The 6,124-nt window shown below is 44.0% G+C and overlaps 1 non-coding gene across 1 annotated transcript; it reads left to right on the top strand.

The window, feature by feature from the left end:
• The first annotated feature begins 1,523 nt into the window (after positions 1-1,523).
• Positions 1,524-1,628, top strand: LOC121147604. The gene has a single exon (XR_005882424.1). It is a non-coding gene; the product is annotated as a U6 spliceosomal RNA (small nuclear RNA).
• The last annotated feature ends 4,496 nt before the right edge of the window (positions 1,629-6,124 follow it).

Genomic DNA, 6,124 nt, shown 5'->3' with positions numbered 1-6,124 from the left:
TTGGAAAGAGTGTTATTTTGACTTTGTTGAGTGGATTGAAGTGAGTTGGAAGAGGGATGCTGAATTTGTAATGACCAGATCCATAATAGTCACTATGGAACTACTGGTGGGTGAGTGATAGAATTAATATGGTGTTTTGTAATGCTCAATTTAGCTGAGGTATGCAGACTACATTAGGATGGATACAGGGAGATAAAAGAATATTAAAATAACTTAGCAATGGCAAGCACCTGAATTGAAATTGATAACACTTGGTCAGCCATTGGACACACACACACACACACACACACACACACACACACACACACACAAAGAAAAGAACAGAAATTAGTAGAAGTTCAGAGCAATGTTTGGCCAATTTTGTGTGAAGAGCCACACAATCGGTTGCAACTACTCAGTTGAGAAAATGAGAAGGGAAGTGGTCTAGTTAACAGAATTCTACATTAATCCAGTTGACAGGGGATGGTGCTATGACATAGCAGGAAAAGCTGCTGGCTGCAATGCTGGCACCCTGCATGGGAATCAGGACTATTCCACTTCTGGTCCAGCACTCTGACAATGCACTTGGAAAAGCAGCAGAGGATGACCCAAGAACTTGGGATCCTGCACCAGCATGGGAGATCCAAAAAAGCTCCAGCTTTGGGCTAGCCCAGTTCTGGTCACTGCAACCATTTGGGGAGTGAATCAGTGGATAGAAGATACTCCCCATTCCCCTCCTTCTCACTGTGAAGTCTGCCTTTCAAGTAAAAATTTAAAAATCTTTAAAAGTAAATCTTCAATAAATACATAGATTCTGGTTATGCCTGGTTTGTGGTGAGAAAGGATGAATTTTAGTAGAAATGTCCTGAAGTCCTTTGGAAATTTAGGATTGAATTTTGGATGAGAAATTAATCTTAGGTTAAAATTTGAGAGTTATTCCTGTTAAACTAAAAGGTAGTTTCACATTTAGGGTCAAATTAGGAGTACAACAATGAGAAACAATCTAAGGTGAATTGCTTAAATAGAAATAGACGATGAGGAATTGGTGCCACAACATAGTAAGATTGAGCCTCTGCCTATGGTACCAGTGTCCCAAAAGGGTACTAACTTGAGTTCCATCTGCTCTACTTCTTCTCCAGCTGCCTGCTAGTATGCTTGAGAGGGTAGCAAAAGATAGCCTAAGTCTTTGGTCCCTTGCACACCTGTGAGAGACCTGGAAGAAGATCCAGGCTTCTGGCTTTGGGTCTGCCTAGCTCTGGTCAGTTTGGCCATTTGGGGAGTGAAACAGCAGGTGGAAGATCTCCCAATCTCTCCTTCTCTCTCTGTAAATTTGCCTTTTAAATAAAAATAAATCTTAAGGTAAAAATTGTGAAGGTGCTAAGCTAATAACTGGGAGACAGCCTCAGGGTTTAACCCTGCCAGTAGGCCCCAAGATCACCGAGGATAAGGCAGTGGTGTTCTTTGGCCGCAAGCACCAGGGGAGACAAGCTGGTGAAGAATGCCCAATTTATTATGCACAGGTTACAGGTTTTAAAGGTTATGGTGTGCTCGCTTCGGCAGCAAATATACTAAAATTGGAATGATACAGAGAAGATTAGCATGACCCCTGTGCAAGGATGACATGCATTTGTGAAGTGATCCATATTTAAAAAAATAATAAAGATTATGGAAGTGGAGGGCAGGAGGGCATCTTCCAACAGGCCACCTACCCACCAAAGACACTATAATTGGCTCCATGATACATTTATTTTTCTTGACCTTCTGTTCATATCAGAGGCAATGTTCCACGTGCACAGTTCCCTCCTCCTTGACACTTTGCCTTTCAAATGAATGAATGAATGAATAAATAAATAGATGTGAAAACTGTGTCTGGGCTTGGACCAAGTAGCACTGGGCTGCAACAGCCAATAGCAAGAGCCAGAATGGGTGTGGTTGGTTGAGCAAAGCCATTGTTCATGTCAGGATAGGAGGCAAACAAAGTCAGTCTGTGCCAACAACCCACTGGTGTGCATGAGAACTGCCACTTGGAGGAGACTTGATGGAGGAGCTTGGGAAACTCCTTCGTTGGGATGCAGTCCCTGCAGGTGAGTGCAAGAAGCAAGGCAAGGAGCAGTCCAGACCATGCCAGGTTATAGTACCTGCCAGCATACATGTAGATCAGTCTGGGGACAGACCAGCACATAACACCCACTGGCAGATCTGAGAACCAGGGCAGGGGGCAGGAGGAGCCAGATTGGGCTGCAGCAACAGCCAGTTCACATTAGGACCGGGACAGCAATTAAGTTGGGCTGGAATAGGTTGTAGCACCCACCAACAGGAATTGAAACAGGGGGCCGACTAGACTAGGCCAGGCTGTGCAATAAAACTGTGGATGCTGAGGTGAGACAAGTCATGCCAGCCTGGGCCCAGCAGAGGCTGGGTAAATGAGTCCCAGGGACAGGGGATCTGATAGGGCTCAGGTAGTTTGGCTTAGGTCATGGGCCTACTTGTGTGGTAAGGGATGGGTTCCTGAGCCCCGGAGATAGGGGAACCGGTGGGGTGTGGGTCGCTTGGCCTATAACCTGGGGCCTGCCTTCTAGGTGGGCATTGGCTTCATGAATCCCAGGGGTGGGGGATCTGGAGGGGCTTGGGTCTCCTGTCTGGGTCCCACCTGCTGGGCAAGTGCTGCGTTCATGAGCCCCAGGGGTGGGGATCCAGCAAGGCTCAGGTCACTTGGGATGGGTCCTGGGGCCTACCTGCAAGGTGGGTGCTGGGTTTATGAGCCCCAAGGGTGGGGAATCTGGTGGGGCTTGGGTCTCCTGTCCCGGGCCCTGGGGATCACCTACTAGGTGAATGTTGGGTTTGTGAGCCCCAGGGGTGGGGATCCAGTGATGCTTGGGACACCTAGCCCGGGTCCTTGGACTGCCCTGCAAGAACATGTCCTACTTAATGAAAAAGGTGGAGCAGTGGACACAGGCCCTGTTGTAAAGGGAGAATATGGCAGCACATTTGGTGCTATAGCAGCAGAACAGAACTGGACAACTATTCCAAACAAGTAATGACAGTAGAAAATCTTGGTAAATGGAACCAATGGCATTGGAGGGTGACATCATCCTGGGATCAGTGAAATCGACAGCATTTCAGAACTATCCAAACCACTTGGACAGAACCCTTGGAATATGTATACACTGAGACTCTGGGTTGAGATGAAATGGCAGGTCCTCATCCCTGAAAACTGGGACATGTGGAAAGTTGTTTGTGGTTTCCCGCTTTGTCTTGCCGCTTCCTCTAAAAATAACAAGAAAAAACAACACATTTGGAAGCAGTGAATTTACCCAATTTTCTCTAAACCTTGATCCTTCCCACCCTGATCAACCATGTAACCATTATTTAAAAAACAAATAAATGTTTTAAAAATGGTAATAAAACTTACTTTGATTTTTCCTGTGCTTAAAAGTTTTTGCATGATATGCTTATAAAGAAATTTTAAAGTAGTGAACCAAGTTGTTGTGGTGAAGTGGGCTAAGATACTGCCAGTGACACAAGGTCCTATATTGAGTACTGCGAATACTCCTGTGAAAGCATCAGAAGATGATCCAAGTGCTTGTGCCCTAGTCACCCACGTGGGAGGCCTGGATGGAGTTTCAGGCTGTTGGCTTCTTTTTCACCCAACCTTGGTTCTTGTACCCATTTGGGGAGTGAATTATTGTGCAGGACATTTCTTTCTGTCATATGATTTTTCTGTTTCCCTACCTTTCCAGTAAACAAAATTAATATATTTAAAACTTCAAAGGTGATACAACATCATTAGAAAATTATAAATGTGTAAGAATTAATTTGTACTATAAAATATTGAAGCAATGTGATTAGAATTCCTTTTAAAATGAAATACTAAGAGTCCTACAAAGCTTAAGTGGTCATGCACACCAATCATTTGATATATTTGTAGCTATGGTTTGGTGACTCAACTGAATACATTTGTATAGTATCAGTTTTGATGATAAATAAAAAAATTTTACTCTTAAACATGTGTAAATTTTAACTTATATCCATTATGGTACCTTTAATAACAAATGAGTACTGAAGTTAAGTGCAAACTAATTAAGAGTATAAAAACAATGTAATTCTGTCAATTTGCTTCTGGTTGAGCTATACAGTATTTTCCGGGTCCATTAGCTGAAGCACATCTCTCAGAGCACATGAAAATCTCTCTTCATTGTAGAGAAAAAAGGTAAGTATATCCAGTTAATCTTTTTAACCTATGTAACTAAACATAACCCATATCTGTTAAGCAATATTTTTGGAGAAGTACTATTTTAGACATTTTTAAAAAGATATATTTATTTTTGTTGGAAAGTCAGATTTACAACGTGAGGGAGAGACAGAAATATCTTCCATCTGCTGGTTCACTCCCCAAGTAGCTTCAATGACTGGAGCTGAGCTGATCCTAAGCCAGGAGCCAGGAGCTTCTTCTGGGTCTCCCACACAGGTGCAGGGTCCCAAGGCTTTGGGTCATATTTTAGACATTTTTAAAAAGACTTGTTCATTTTATTTGGAAGATAGAGTAACAGAGAGCAAGATTAGTGCCGGAGACAGAGAGATACAGAGAGCTCTTCCATTAACAGATTCACTCTCCAAATGGCTGCAGCAACCAGAGCTGAGCACATCTAAACCTGGGAGCCAGGAGCTTCCTCCTGGCCACTCATGTAAGTGTAGGGGCCCAAGGTCTCTGTTGCTTTCCCAGGCCATTAGCCTGGGAGCAGAAAGGACTGTTACTGATATGTAAATGGGACATTGGTGCCACAGACACGTGAGGATTTGCCACTGATATGCCACTGTGCCAGCTCCAGACATTTTTCTTGGAAAGGCAGATATACAGAGAGAAGGAGATACAGAGAGAAAGATCTGGGGGAATGGGGGAGGTGTGTGTGTGTGTGTGTGTGTGTGTGTGATGGATCAATGGCTAAATCCCTGCCTTACTTGCACTGGGGTTCTATATGTGTGACAGTTTGTGTTCCGGCTGCTCCACTTTCCATCCAGCTCCTTGTTTGTGGCCTGACAAAGCAATGAAAAAGAAAGATGGTTAAAGTCCTTGAGCCTCTGCATTCATGTGGGAGAACTGAAAGGGACTCCTAGCTTCAGATCAACTTAACTGTTGAGGCCATTGGGGAGTGAACCAGTGGATGCAAGAAAGATCTTTCTGCATCTCTGTTTTCTCCGTAAATTCCCAATTCCAATAAAAACAAAGCAATCTTAAAAAAATATAAAGCAGATTAGTAATTTCCTAGGACCAGGGATTCAGACATATAATAGCAGGGAAGTACAAAGGAAATTTGGCAGTGATGATGACGGTCAGGACCTTGATTTTGGAGGGACTATGTCCCGACAGAGGAATGCCCAAGCTCCTCCATCAGAATATCTTCTAATGTCAGATTTTGTGCATACTGGTAGGTTCATATCCCAGCCTGACTTAGTTCATCTCCTATTCTAACAGAAACAGTGGCCTTTCCTGACTGGCTTGCACTTATTCTGGTTCTTACTATTGGGTGCTACAGCACAGCCACACTTGGTCCATACCAGGGACAGAGCACTGCCTTAATTAAAAAAAAAAGCTTGAATTGGGCCTCCTCAGTTACTGAAGATGGTGTAGTGGATGGCATACCTAGATACACATGGGAGATAGAGCAGTTCACTGGGACCTGCAGAGGACATCTAATACCATAGCAGAGGATGGAGACCAAACAAATTGGACAACTCTCCCCAGCCTAGTTTTGACAGCAAATATCTGGGTGAATAGAGACTCTGAGGTGGACAATGTCAGTCACTGGTCCTTGGAAGGATTTCTTCATCCTTGGAGCAATGTGATTAACAGCATTTTGGAACTACCTAAACCACTTGAGTAGAACCCTTGGAGCATGTTCTATATTGGTGATTCTGGGATGATATCAGGTGGCTGTCCCCTACCCCTGGGTTTTGATGTGGTTGTGATGCTGGGTGCAGCTTCTCCCCTCCATTCCCTCTTCCCCCAGACACAGGATGATGGAGAAGAAGGAGGAGGAAGAGAAAAAGACAGTGGTCTCATTCACCTTCGCCATTCCTTGACCCTTTCAACCCTAATCAGTGTTGCAAATGGGCGTCCATCCTTCTCACTATGTAATCATTATCA

This window comes from Ochotona curzoniae, unplaced genomic scaffold (assembly GCF_017591425.1).
Source record: "Ochotona curzoniae isolate NIBS_2020 unplaced genomic scaffold, NIBS_Ocur_1.0 scaffold_4506, whole genome shotgun sequence".
In the NCBI taxonomy this organism is placed as follows: domain Eukaryota; kingdom Metazoa; phylum Chordata; class Mammalia; order Lagomorpha; family Ochotonidae; genus Ochotona; species Ochotona curzoniae.
Note: the sequence above shows the minus strand (reverse complement) of the source record. Positions and strands in the feature narration are given on the sequence as shown.